Source organism: Mustela nivalis (assembly GCF_964662115.1).
Source record: "Mustela nivalis genome assembly, chromosome: 4".
Taxonomy (NCBI): Eukaryota; Metazoa; Chordata; class Mammalia; order Carnivora; family Mustelidae; genus Mustela; species Mustela nivalis.
The window spans coordinates 133102713-133117886 of record NC_139023.1 but is presented as its reverse complement, the minus strand read 5'-3'; the positions used below and the strand labels follow the sequence as shown (position 1 = coordinate 133117886).

The 15174-nt window shown below is 41.7% G+C and overlaps 1 long non-coding RNA gene across 1 annotated transcript; it reads right to left on the bottom strand.

The window, feature by feature from the left end:
- Positions 1-746: 746 nt before the first annotated feature.
- Positions 747-6592, bottom strand: LOC309862868. The gene is made up of 2 exons (XR_014310764.1): positions 2459-6592; positions 747-2126 (listed from the first exon to the last, which is right to left on the bottom strand). It is a non-coding gene; the product is annotated as an uncharacterized lncRNA (long non-coding RNA).
- Between the last annotated feature and the right edge of the window lie 8582 nt (positions 6593-15174).

Below are 15174 nucleotides of genomic sequence, written 5' to 3'. Positions count from 1 at the left end.
CTATACCTTGATTTGATCAAGAAAGGTATGTTCTTTGGCTTTAAGTTGATCCAAAAAACATCTTTTTTAGCCTTGAATTATGCTTTCTTAAGTTTTATTTATTTGAATAATCTCTATACCCTGTGTGAGGCTTGAACTCACAACCCATAGATCAAGAGTCACATGCTTTTCCAACTGAGCCATCTGGGTCCACCTTGGATTATACTTTAAAATTATGAGACTAAGATGTCACATAAACTTACATATAGATATTAATCATATCTAATTCTCCAGGTGAAATGAAGCATTTTTATGAGTAAAGGGCATTATTTCCCCAGTTTTCCTAGTTTGCCCCTTTAATTCATCCATTTGCATTGGCACCTTTATGCACTGCCCTAGAAAGCTTAATTGAGGGGAGGCGCTATTTGCAATCATGTGTTTGGTCCATTAACTGAATAATCAAGATCTCATTTGAAAATCCATACACTATACACAACTATTTGGCAGGGGCTGTATTGATTTTGTCACATCCAGGTACTTAGGAGGACGAACACCGGTTTCCTTTAGATCTAGTCACTGCTGGGACATTCTAAAAGTTCTCTGTCAAGAAAAAAGTGATGGTGTGTCACCCATAGTCAGTCCCCTTGAGGCCCCAAAATGGCAACATTCACAAACTAAAGCCAAATAGCATTTTTAAAAATTCAGATCATATCCAAGTTTCCTAACTTTTATTTTCTCCCTTCTTCTTCTTCTTTTTTTTTTTCCTCTTTCCTTCCTTTTTAATAAGTATATCTCAAAGCCATTGCCTTCTCCGGAAATCTGTCTCTGTGTTCTGGAAGAATCTATAAACTGCTTTTGTTGGTCTGCAAACTCCTCAAGAGCTTTCCTGGGTATAATCTGAAACTGGCCCTTGTACATGGAGGGCTGGGAGAGACCAAAGAAAGGGGAAGACCCCTCCATACTGCTTAATAAACCAAGAAACTGACTTGTATTTACAAGGCTTGTCTGGGGTGCCCACAAGGTGAGCAGATCCCTGCATCCACCCGCCAGAATCTTCAAAGTGTATAAGGAGGCCTTAACTGGGTTCAGTCACGTAGACCATCCAGAGCTGTCAACAGCATACCGCTGTCTCAAATCTGTGTCCTTAGGCCAGCTCCCATTGTGCCAACAGTTTGCAGAACATACATTCCAAGGACAGGAGAGGGGGTGAGCAGCCTCTGATGGTCCAAGTCCAGCTCGTGGGTGAACTGGCAGTCATATCCTCTCAATGACCTTCCCACAACAGCCTTCAGCTATTTTCCTTTTAAAAAGGAAAACACCAGGGTACCTAGGTGGCTCGGTGGGTTAAGCCTCTGCCTTTGGCTCAGGTCCTAGGATTGAGCCCTGCATTGGCCTCTCTGCTCAGTGGGGAGCATACCCCCCCAACCAACGCCTGTCTCTCTGCCTACTTGTGATCTCCGTCAAATAAATAAATAAAATCTTTTTAAAAATAAATTAATAAATAAATAAGGAAAACACCAGTAGGAGATGATTCTTACTTAGTTTTAAGTTCACTTGGAGTCTGTAGTCAGTTTCTAGTGTTTATAGGATGAACTTTGGCTTACAGAGAAAGCTATAGTTAAAAAGTTGGCATACTCAGATTCTGCTTGCTGTCTGTAGAACCACAAAGACTTGTCTAAACTCAATAATGAACATATCAAACAATAAGAAAAATTTAACAAGGTATCAAAACCAGGAAAACAGGGTAATGAACAAAGCATTTTAAATGCTATTCACCAGGAAGGTGGTGTGCTAGTACAGCAGATAAAAAATTAAGATGACCCTGGTTTGTAAGGAGGAAGGAGGGGACTAGGATTTCTAGGCTCTGTGCTAAGTGAAATAATGGCTGTCAGCCCAAGGAACTGGAACTTGGGTACCAGAGTACCAGTACCATAGTAGGAAAGGAGCTGTAGGAACTCCAGGCAAATCAATGAGTCAAGCAAGGCAGCTACAAAGGTTACCAGCACTGTGTCAAGTTTGAACCAAAAGTATGAGGGAGTGGGGCGCCTGGGTGGCTCCGTGGGTTAAAGCCTCTGCCTTTAGCTCAGGTCATGATCCCAGCGTCCTGGGAACCAGCCCCACATCAGGCTCTCTGCTCAGCAGGGAGCCTGCTTCCCTTCCTAGCTCACTGCCTGCCTCTCTGCCTACTTGCGATCTCTGTCAAATAAGTAAATAAAATCTTAAAAAAAAAAAAATATATATATATATATATATATATATATATATATATATATTTATATATGAGGGAGGACATGGGAGGAGACCTGGATAGTGTCAGATCTAGGAGGGTGCCCTGATGCTATGTGAGGGGTCCCCTGAAATGGGATCCACTGAAGAGTTTCAAGCAAGGAAGTTAACAGAGTGGGTTTTCTTTTCTGGAGGATCCAATTACAGTACAAGGAGGAGGAAAGCTAGGTGGCGGAAAGAGTTGGCTCTGAACTAGGGCAGGCACAGTTACATTGAAAGTCAATGTATATATGTATAATATGAATTTCTATAATTTGGGGATTTTATTTCAGATGACAATAGCATCATGACTTACAAGCTAAAAACTCGTTTTTTAGAAGACACTGTTGAAAATTATAAGGAAAAAAATAATTTGAAATCCCACTGCCAAGGAATTGTACCAATACTGCCTGCAGTCCTGTGTCTCGCCCATTGTGGGTATTATCAGTCTGTTTCATTCTAGCCCATCTGATGGATTAAAATACATCATTGTTTCTCATTGTATTTCCTTGAATTTCCTTTCAATACTAATGACATTGAGCATTTTCCTCCATATTTCTCTGGCCTTTTATCAGGCCTTTGTGATATATATGGATCAGGTCTTTTGCTTATTTTTCTTCTGGGATAGTCTTTTTCTTAACAAACATAATATTCCTTTATATACCAGGATAGTCCTCAGTTTCTGTTTGTTGGAGATATTTCATTGTTTTGTGTTCTGCCATGTTCTCTTCCTACACTGCAGCCTCAATTTTATCTGCTGCAGCTCGGGTGACAAAGTTCATACCAGTGAATCCCTACAAGCCACATCAGATGTTTTCTTGTGTGAGAGCCAACAGTATCTGGAGTGAATGCTGCTGCCGCTTTCTTCTCCCTCAGTACCCACTCTCTTGGTTATCTTGTGGCTTTAATACAGTTTACAATCTCACAGTTCCCAAATGTGTACCTCCAGCCAGGTCTTGAACTCCAGGCTCATGTACCCAGCTGCCTCATCTAGAACTCTAATGTCCAAGACACCTCAAACATAACATGTCCAAAGCAGGGCTGTCTGCCAAAGCTGTTCCCTGTCTCCATGGTGATGGTTCCTCTACCCCTCACATCCCATACACAGTCTCTCAGCAAATCCTGCTGAATTTTCCTTTAAAACTGATCTAGACGCTATCGTCTTCACGTGGATTATTGTAATAGTCTCTTAAGTGGTCTTCTAGCTTCTAACTGCCACAGTCTACTCCCCCAAACCTCTCACACACCCTTCCGAAACATTAGTATTTAATAAAATAACAAAGAGATTCTTCTAAAACATCCATCAGATTGGGGTACTCTAGTGGCTCCCTTTATCTCAGTAAAACCAAAGCCGGACAGGGACCTCCAGGGCTCTAGAAAATCTGCCCCATCTCCCACCTTTAACTCCTCTCTCTCATCCTACTCTCCCACTGCTGACTGTTTCAGCTCCATTGTGAGGCCCACCTCAGACCTTTGTAGCTGCTGTTCCATCTACTTGGGATGATCAATTCCCATATACCCTTCATCCTTCAAGTCTTTGTAAAATGTTACTTTCTCAGTGAGGCCTGCTCTGGACCACTATTTAAAACTACAGCTTTCCACACACTCAGTACTTTCTATCTCCCTTACCCTTGTAGGGGTTTATACTCTGTCACCCCAAAATAGGCCACTTTGACTTATTATTTGGAATTAAAGATGCTTGAGAAACAGCAAATGCAGGGACACCTTTGCCTGCCTCTGTCCCCCTGACAGGAGATTATAAATCTCCCCAGTGAAAAGTGTCCTCCCTGTAGCAGGAGGGTAGAAGACACCCATATGACCAGGGATAGGATTTTGGGCTAGAGACTATAGAGATTTTTTTTTTTTTTTTTAACAGACAGAGATCACAAGTAGGCAGAGAGATAGGCAGCAGGATCCCTGTCGAGCAGAGCCCAATGCGGGGCCCGATCCCAGGACCCTGGGACCATGATCTGAGCCGAAAGCAGAAGCCTAACCCATTGAACCACCCAGGCACTCCGGGCTAGAGACTATATAAATGAACCTTGTTACTTCTTTATCAGTTCACTACCCCCAAGCCCAAACCCCTTTGTCTTGTCCATTTTTCATAAATGTATTGTTTCTTTGTCTTAAAGGTTTGTAAGTTTCCTGCATTGATCACTTGGGTCTCATCTTTTTTATGGGGCTTTTTTGATGGAACTTCAAACCACCACCAAAGGGCACCTGGGTGGCTCAGTCCTTAAGTGTCTGCCTTCAGCTCTGGTCATGATCCGAGGTTCTGGGATCCAGCCCCACATAGGGCTTTCTGCTCAGCAGGAAGCCTGCTTCTCCTTCTCCCCCCTCCCCTGGCTTGTGTTCCCTCTCTCATTGTGTGTCTCTCTCTGTCAAATAAATAAAAAAATTTTTTGAAAAACAAAACATTAAAAAGTTCATCCAGTAAATGGTGTTGAGACAACGAGGTAACCCATCAAGGGAAAAAACGGGTTTGTGAAAGGCTTTCCATCTGAAATGGAACTGGAGAATATGAAATGGAGAACATCACATAGGCCTTTAGAAGCATGGAATTTAAGAACTGAGACTGATTTCCCATAAATGCCTGTTTTTCAGAAGATAGACTTATCTCCTAACCAATGAACATCAACCAAGAATCTCTCCCCATCCTCAAGCAATGAATTTATTGTTTGAACTCTAGCGGGACCCCCCGCCCCCCCCACCAACTTCTTGTCCATAAATATAGTCTGTCCCAAATCCTTAACAAACTCACCTGTAGCTTGCTAGAACTTGCATTCCCTGAATTGCAGTTCCTCTGCTATTCCCAGATAAACTCAATTTCTGATAATTAGAGCTTGCTTCAGTTTATCCCTTGATTTAGGTTAACAGATTATTATATCTCTACCTTAGAATTCGTATCTAATAAATCCTAGCTGACTCAAAGACTTCACTGTTTAAAATGAAACTATGAAAGTACTATAAATTATGGGAGAGGTTTTTAAAATTCAGAGTAAGGTAACTTTTTGAAGTTTGGCATAGAAGCCATAAATGAAAAACCTGACATATTTAACTACATAAAAATTTGAATTTCCCCTTGCACAACCTCTTATGAGATGAATAAACCAAAAGAAGACAAAAAACTGGATTAAAAAAAATATTTACAGGGATGGTTGGGTGGCTCGGTTGGTTAAGCCTCCGCCTTCGGCTCAGGTCATGATCTCAGCGTCCTGGGATGGAGCCCTATGTCGGGCTCCCTGATCATTGGGGAATCTGCTTCTCCCTCTGTCTGCCACTTGTTCTGTCTGTATGCCTTCTTTCTCTCTCTCTCTGACAAATAAGTAAATGAAATATTAAAAAGATACATTTACAATTAATGTCACAGACTGTGACTGATTTATAAAAGGGAAATGTGTAGTTGGCATAGGCTCCTAAAACCCTTGAAATTTCCTAAAAGCTCTAGGACCATCTTTTGTTGTAACAGTTGGTCTTTAAGCGGGTTTCTGAATAGTCCCAGAGCCACAAAAATGAAAGGAGTGGCTTATTTTTCATAACAAGCCCCTTTCAACCACACCTGGGTTTTTGGTAAATCCCCTAAGGAAAGGGGCTGGTTGCCTGGAAGACCAATCACATGACAGAGAGTCAGAACTTTTTTTTTTTTTTTTTTTAATTTGACAGCTAAAGAGAGCACAAGTAAACAAAGCGTTAGAGAGAGGGGGAGAGAGAGCAACAGGCTCTCCGCTGAGCAGGGAGCCTGATGCGGGGCTCGATCCCAGGACCCTGGAATCATGACCCCAGCCGAAGGCAGCCGCCCAACCAACTGAGCCACCCAGGCGCCCCGGAACTTTTTTTTTTTCTTTTTAAGATTATTTATTTGACAGAAGAGAGAGTAGAAGAGCACAAGCAGGGGGAGAGGCAAAAGGAGAGGGAGCAGCGGTCACCTGCCAAGCCGGGAGCCTGATGTGGAACTTGATCCCAGGACCCTGGAATCATGACCTGAGCCGAAGGCAGTCTCTTGACCCACGGAGCCACCCAGGCACCCTGAGTTGGAACTTACAGTCCTCCTATGCTGACCTGTGGTGGAGGAAAGAAACTAGGTAGCTAGGAGATGAGTGGGGGTGAGACTGAACTGTATAATCCCTTTCTACCTCTTGAATTTTGAAACTTGATTTTTATACCTATTCAAATATTACATTAAGTTTTTTTTTAAGATTATTTATTTATTTGGGGCGCCTGGGTGGCTCCGTGGGTTAAAGCCTCTGCCTTCGGCTCAGGTCATGATCCCAGGGTCCTGGGATCTAGCCCCGCATCGGGTTCTCTGCTCAGCAGGGAGCCTGCTTCCCTTCCTTTCTCTCTGCCTGCCTCTCTGTCAAATAAATAAAATCTTTAAATATATATACATATATATATGTATATATATTTATTTATTTATTAAAGAGAGGGTGGGGGAGGAGCTGAGGGAGAGGGACAAGCCGACTCCACACTCAGCATGGGAGGGAACCTTAATCCTACTGAGCCAAAACCAAAACGGTCATTTAACCAAACTGAGCCACCAGATGCCCCTACATTTAAGATTTTAGAAAGGAAAGCAAAAAACACGCAGCTCACAGGTCAAACATAGTGGCCAAAAATCATGTGAAAAAATGTTCCACCTTATTTTTAAGATTTTATTTACTTATTTGACAAGTAGGCAGAGGCAGGTGGGGGGTGGGCAGGCTCCCTGCTGAAGCAGAAGGCCTGATGCAGGACTCAATCCTAGGACCCTGGGATCATGACCGGAGCTGAAAGCAGAGGCCCCAACCCACTGAGGTACCCAGGCGCCCCAATGTTCCACCTTATTTCCTATGTGGGAATAGAAATTAAACTGGGTATACTGCCAGAGAGGGAGACAAACTGTAAGACTCTTAACTAGAGGTTCATATACGTTGATGGTGTTGGATTCAGCTGCCTCCCCTTTCTAAACTCCCCTACATGTTCTCCAACTGACCAATACTGACCCATAGCTAGGGACATTTCTATACCCCTTATTCATCAGGAAGATATTACAGAAGATGAAACCTTCCACCTACAACAACCTTAAAGATACGAGGTCAAATTTGTTCAGGGGGGAAACGATGAGGGAGCCGAAGGCTAGCTAAAGACAAAGCATAGGCTGACACCCTGCAACCTCCCCCTCTCCCTCCACACTCCTGGGTGGGACAAGTGTGACGTTCTACCAGAATCTCCCAACTATCTTAAAGTTAATGCCTTGCTAGAGGGGAAAACAATCTTAACTTGACAATAGCAGGGCCTCTGGTATCTTGTAGGTCCTCTAGCATATGAAAGTTCTTTTGAAAATCTCCCTTTTCCTTACTTCCCCCAACCCTGAACTGTATAATTAGCCACCCCTCACAATCCCAGTGCAGCAGCTCCTTCTGCCCATGGGTCCTGCCTCCGTGCTATAACAAACCACCATTTTACACCAAAAAAAAAAGCGGGGGGGGGGGGGGGGGCTCTTAACTATAGGAAACAAGCTGAGGAGTGCTGGAGGGAAGAAAGGGGGGCTGGGGTAACTGGGTGATGGAGAATAAGGAGGGCATGTGATGAGCACTGGGTATTATATACAATAGATAAATCACTGAACTCTACCTCTGAAACTAATAACACATTATATGTTAGTTAACTGAATTTAAATTAAAAAGAGTAGCAAGAGTGGGATTAGCAATACCAATTTAGCTGGAATATGCACAAACGGATATATCAATAATGGTCAAATAAGTGGGAAAACATTCTAAGTGGTAAGTTGACCTAATAATTTTGACTCCATCTTTCCTACAAAATTATTCATGTGTGAAAAGTTATATGAGTGAAGGTTTACTTCATTATTTTCTCTTTTTTTACAGATTTTATTTATTTGAGAAAAAGAGCGTGAATGGGGGGGGAGGAGAGGGAGAAAGAGAAGCAGATGTGCCTCTCAGCACAGCAGGGAGCCTGATGCAGTACTCAATCCCAGGACCCCGGGATTCATGACCTGACCCGCAGGCAGATGCTTAACTAAGTCTCCCAGGTGCCCCTACTTCATTATTTTCATATTGAGTATATGAAATGAAATGGATTCAGTAGGTGAAGGCCTCTGCCTTCGGCTCAGGTCATGATCCCGGGGTCCTGGGATCGAGTCCTGCATTGGGCTCTCTGCTCGGCGGGGAGCCTGCTGCTCTGTCTCTCTCTGCTTGCCTCTCTGCCTACTTGTGATCTCTGTCTGTCAAATAAATAAATAAAATCTTTAAAAAAAATTTATGTATATACACATAGCAGCATGAAATAATGCCTCTAATATATTGTTAAGTGAAAGAAGCATGTTGTTCAACATAGTTGTATAATGTTGTGGCATTCCACTTAGGTTAAAAATTGTGTGTGTGTGTGTGAGAGAGAAAACTGAGACAGAAGGATATAAAACAAACTTAATACTTCATACTGTAAAGATTGTGTAACTGTGGAATGGGAGAATGAAAGGTAGAAGGGTTGAAGGAGAGTAAAATAAAGAATTTTTGGCTTTTTATTCTATTTCTGTATTCAAAATTTTTAGAGTGACTATTATTTTCTAATTAATAAAGAAATATTCCATATATAATAAATTAAAAATGTAAGTTACAACTCAGTTTGTTTAGTACAACTGCTTTTTTTTTTCTTTTTTTACAATTCTGCCTATTTGAGAGAGAGAGGGAAGAGAGGGAGAAGGATGGCTCCCCAGCTGAACAGGGAGCCCAACATGGGGCTCCATCCCAGGACCCGAGCTAAAGACAGTCACTTAACTTACTGAGCCACCCAGGCACTCCTACAACTGCTTTTTTAAGTAATAGTGCATGCTATACATACAAAGAAAAGATGGTACTTGAAAGAAAAGATGGTGGGAATACACAAATTTCCCATGTTTCTTCCCTAAACCACACTAAAATAGTAAAGAATTTGTTAAGCACGAACTCAGAATGACTGAAGAATAGGAGAGGAAACAATTTTTTTTTTTTTTAAAACATAAAGCAGCAAAACTCTTCCAGAGTGTTGCTATTTCTGCTCCAAGTGTGATCTCTGGTCTGGTGCTGGCACCTGGCAAGCAGCTCACAAGAAGAGGAGGCTGGAGAGCCAAGACGTAAATCAGCTCTGTCACTAAGCATGAAGATCAGGGGACTTTTTTTTTTTTTCCATAGCAAGATTTCTGAATCAGGAAGCAGTGTGCTGATTTAAATTCCGGTGCAAACTCCTTATCTCCTAGAGGACTAGTAACTCTCTGTTAATGGTTCAAGGATTGGCTACCTGAATGGCAGTGGTTTTCCTTAACTGTCTAAATTTACTCCTTTGCTTCTCTCTTGAACCCACACTTCTGTCTGGCTTTTGCTTCCATTACTCCCCAGAAACTACAGATGTCAAATAGTTGACTAGAGGCTTCCATGTTTCTCGATCACTACTCACCCCTTACTGTCTTGGATCTCGAGAGCATCTGAGTTCATCATGGCCTCCCTGCCATTATTCTAGTCTATTCTATTCATCTATCTATTTATTTGACAGAGACAGAGATTGAGCATAAGCAGGGGGAACCAGCAACAGAGGGAGAGGAAGAAGCAGACTACCCACTGAGCAGGGAGCCTGATCTGGGACTCAATCCCAGGACCCTGGGATCATGACCTGAGACAAAGGCAGATGCTTAACCAAGAGAACCACCCAGGCGCCCCACCTCCCTGATATTCTTGCTTTGCTCAGCTACCAGGTCACCACAAACTTTTGTTATCTTCTCACATTCCTGGTGATCTCTTCTTAGTCTCCTTCGCTGTTTCCTCATTTTCTAGACCCAGTTCCAACAGTTATATATAGCAAAATTCATGTTTAGTATGATGTTCTGTGATTTTTTTTTTTTTTTAAAGTACAGATGGGCACGTGGGTGGCTCAGTGAGTTTAAAGCCTCTGCCTTCAGCTCAGGTCATGGTCTCAGGGTTCTGGGATCGAGCCCCACGTCAGGCTCTCTGCTCAGCAGGGAGCCTGCTTCCTCCTCTCTCTCTCTGCCTGCCTCTCTGCCTACTTGTGATCTCTCTCTCTCTCTCTCTCTGTCAAATAAATAAATAGATGTCTTTTAAAAAATCATAAATAAATAAATAAATAAAAAGTACAGACAAAGTTGTATGACCTATACCACAACAGTAATAAGTTGAAACTCTGGGGAGGTTGAGATGAGGTGAAGGGGGGAGGGGAGGTAGTTTCCTTTTTTTTTTTTTAAGTTTTTTTTTTTTTTTTAATTTATTTGACAGAGAGCGAGCGATCACAAGTAGGCAGAGAGGCAGGCAGAGAGAGAGGGAGAAGCCTCCCCACTGAGAGGAGAGCCCAATGCTGGGCTTGACCCCAGGACGCTGAGATCATAACCTGAGCTGAAGACAGAGGCTTAACCCACTGAGCCACTCAGGCGCCCCTGCATTAATGTTTCTGTGTGAACTTCGTTGAAACGATATTTTCATTTCATTTGAGTAAATACATATGAATGGGATTGCCAAGTAATATGGTAGGTGTATCTTTAACTTTATAAGAAATATAAGAAATTGCCAAACAATTTTCTGAAATTGCATTCCTAGCAGTACCATAATAAAAATTCTAGCTTCTCTGCATACTTGCCAGAGCCTGAAATTATTACTTTTGAAAAATTTTAGCTATTCTAATAGGTGTGTCATAGTATCTTACTGTGTTTATGTTCATTTAACCAGCCGCTACAATCTTAACCATCTTTTCATGTGCTTATTTGCCATCTGTTTGTGTTCTTCAATAAAATGTCTGTTCTAAACTTTTATCCATTTTTTTACTGGGCTGCTTGCTTTCTTAGTGTTGATTTTTAATTCTTTTTATATCTTATCTGTCCATTGTGCAAACCACTGCGGAGTTGTCTGGGACTTCTTGAGGGTTTGCGTTGTAGTACATTCTCAAAGCATTTCCTTTGCTTCTTTGGGTTGTTTTCTTATGCTCAGCTATGGGTGAGCCTGGAAATAGTCACAGAAAGGGAATTCCCTTCTCTTCCTTCCCTCCCCACTTTCTTGACTCCCTTTTCCAATTATCTGTGACCAGATAGATGGGGTTTTCTTGCAAATTTAACTTCTGTGTAATTGTGCCTTTCTGTACAAATGGGCCTGCACTACGGACAAAGCAATAAAATAACAGCGGGGGGTCCTCTACCACCCTTCAAGGAGGGGTCTGCTTTCCTGGTTCCCACTGCCTGGGAGTGCAGATCCCCAACTGGAATTAGGTCTGGCTTCTGGGCAAAACTAAGAGGGAGAAAAAAAAAAAATCCCATCCCGGGGCCTTTTTTCTGGCCCTCTGCCAGGATGGATTGCTCTCTGAGTTTTTGCTCTCTTTGATTCATTATCTCACTCAGATCAAAGCTGAGAGATAAAAGGAGAAACGCCCCAGGAAGTCCCAGAGACCAACTTACAGGATACTCTTCAAGTGTGTCCCTGAACACTGTCTGCTATTTACTTTTTGGAGTCCCCAGATAATTGCTTTTATATTTTGTCCGGGTTTTTACTTGAAATCAGAGGAGGGATATGCTACAACAGGCATCTTGGTTGACATCCATTTTCTCTCCCTGGATTTTCAAGGTTGGAGAGCCCAAGGGTTCAGTCCTGGGCCCTTGTCTCATCTTTGATTACACACACTCCCTTCCTGATTTCCTCCAGTGTCACTGCTTAAATGATTCCCCAAATTTATATTGCCAGGCTTTCTCCTGAACTCCAGAACTGCTGGTCCAATTGTATGGTTGACACTTGGATATCTTATAAACATTTAAAAATTAATCTTTTCAAAACTGAACTCCTGATCTCCCCTATCCCAAACCTGCTCCAACCATCTTCCCCATTTCAGTAAAGGCAAGACCATCCTTGCCTTTGTTCAGGGCAAAAAAATTTCATGCCATCTTTAATGTTTGAGAGACATAAAGAATCAGCACTTTGTGCATTAAATAATATATAGAACACTACGCTCAAAGGGAAGAAGATTAACTTGAGAAAAAGTTAACATGTGTAAAAAATGAAAAATGATTAGAGAAAAAAGTGACCAGAGCATTCCCTGTCATAACTTAAACACTGACTATTAAGTTAACAAAAATTAGAATAAAAGTAAATGGTAGATTTGGATGAAAAAAGACTGCATGTGTGAGTTGGGATGGAAAGGAAGGCTGGTAGACAGTGGCTACGCAATAGAAGAATGTTATTAAGAAATACGGAGATATGGGGCGCCTGGGTGGCTTAGTCCTTCATTGAGTCTGCCTTCAGCTCAGGTCATGGTCCCAGGGTTCTGGGATGGAGCCCTACAACAATGTGCTCCCCACTGGGCAGGAAGCCTGCTTCTCCCTTGCCCACTCCCCCTGCTTTTGTTCCCTCTCTTGCTGTGTCTCTGTCAAATAAAGCTAAAAAGAAAAAATGGAGATAAATGCCAAAAGACCCTCTGAAGGGCTGAAAGTAGTTATCTCTGAGAAGAGAGGGGTCGGGGACACTTGAGATTGAGGTTTTTTAGAAGTTGTGGAGAACTTTTTGGCTTTGAAGCATATACATGTATAACTCTAATAAAATAAAAATGGTGGAGGATACATACATACCAAATTGTTAAGATAATAACAAGCGTTCTTTTGTGAACTTAGCCTTTCATTTACAAATTATATATTCCTATTATACCTGAATTTTCTTAAGGAGCATATATTATAGTTTTATTTAAAAAGCATAATAGGGGGCACCTGGGTGGCTCAGTGGGTTAAAGCCTCTGCCTCGGGTTGTGATCCTGGGGTCCTGGGATCAAGCCCCGCATCAGGCTCTCTGCTTGGCGGGAAGCCTGCCTCCTCCTCTCTCTCTCTCTGCTTACTTGTGATTTCTGTCAAATAAATAAATAAAATCTTTTTTTTTTTTAAAAAAAAGCATAAAGTATATTAGTCAGGGATCTTCAAACAGGAGGTATCTATCTTCTGTTAGATACTAGGTTATCTATATAACACAAGATATCTGTATCTCTTAAGATTCCTAATATTAAAAAACAAAGATATACTTTGTTTTTAAAAAATAGAATATATATGATACAAATCATCAATGTATTATCATACATATTATATAGAGAGAGGAGATATTATATAGAGAGCAAAAAACATATATATATATAGAGAGAGAGAGAGAGAGAGAAGCCACATACTTTGAGGAACTGGCTTTGATCATGGAGGCTAAGTCTGGTGACCTGCCATTTACAAACAGAAACCTAGCAAAGCTAGTGGTGTGATTCCTTCTGAATCCAACGGTAGATAAGAGATGTGGCAGCTCAAGTAGACAGAAAAGAAGAGTGAATTCTTTCCTCTGCTTTTATTCATTCTATTCAAGCCCTCAACAGATTGGATGAAGCTCACCCACGCATGGGGAGGTCCATCTTCTAGTACACCCCGATTCAAATGCTAATTTCCTCTGGAAACACCCTCACAGTCACACACAGAAATGTTTAATCGGGGTACCCTATGTCCAGTCAAGTTGATATATACAATTAACCTTAATATGAAGATGTAAGAAAATACTGGGTACCGAATTTGCAATCTTGGTATAAGCATCACTTTCTAAGGACCTGAAACTAGAATCCACAAAGTTTTAAGTGTCTTTCAGTAATTTATACCAAGAAAGATTTTTAAATAAATATTATTAAAATGAAAATATGTAGATTAAAAACAGAACCTTTCAGCTGGGAACTCCCTCAACTTCTGTAATGTACTTAATCGACCCAATCTCATCTGTAGAGGCGCTTTTAAGCAAACAGGCTTGGAGGATGGAATGCAGAAAGGGTCCCCACACCCGTTGAACAAATAGGCCCATCAGGGGACCCACCTCAAAATAGCCACAGGCTCTTACTGACCCATGGGCTACTTACAACTAGGCAGTAACCAAAAAAGGGATGATCCCATTTGTCCCCAACCTTTTCACCAGCCCCTACTTCCTCCAGGCCAACAGCGACCCTGCCCACCATTCTCTAGCACTGCATTCAATCAACTTCTTTGTTCCACCTCAGGCGAATTCTTTCACCTCCCGCCACCACTTTCACCCTATCACTGCCCCACATTTAGGGGCCCCCATCTGATCGAGACACCCCATTTAGACACCACACCACCCATCCTCTTTACCTTCCTTTTAAGTCAAGATATTAACTGTCAAGATCAAAGACTAAATATTCCTGTGTTCTGTATTCCATTCTTTCCCTCTAAATTTTAAGGGAGTGGTTCTCATCTTTTACTCAGGACCCCTCTACACATGTAGGGGGGTAAAATAAACTTCCACCTAACTTCCTAGTTCTTGCTCCTCAGTCTTCTGTTGGCTTCTCGGCAAGTCCTATGAATTGTCATTTTCAAACTATATCCTTTCTGCCAAGTTTTCTTACCTCTCCAAGTGCTTGTTTCTAAGCATTTACTGAGGACTCCTAAATTTAGATCTCCAACTCACACCACAAATCTGAGTGTCAGAGTGATATGGCCAGTGAGAAATCTGACTGTACCCAGTTCCCTGACTCAAGCCCCTTAAGTGGCTTCCCATTTTTACTTAAATCCTAATATACTTGCATGGCTCCTTACAGTCTGCTTTCTTCCCATCTTTTCTGCCCCTAATATTGGCCTTATTACAAATTAGTTCACATAAAAAGGACTTTATATATACTGATTTATGGATTTAGTCATCACTACAATTATACACAAAAATGTTAGCACGGTTAATGTGTGTACATGGAAGGTTACACCAATAATTTCTATATGCCTATCATTTTAACCATGTTGTATTAATTGGAGTAACCATGTTGGAATTTGCCAAAAAAGTTGTCCAGGGATGCCTGGGTCACCAGTAGGTTAAGAGTTGGTTAAGAGTCCTACTCTTGACTTCAGATCAGGTCATAATCTCTGGGTTCTGAGATCAAGCCCCATGCTGGGCA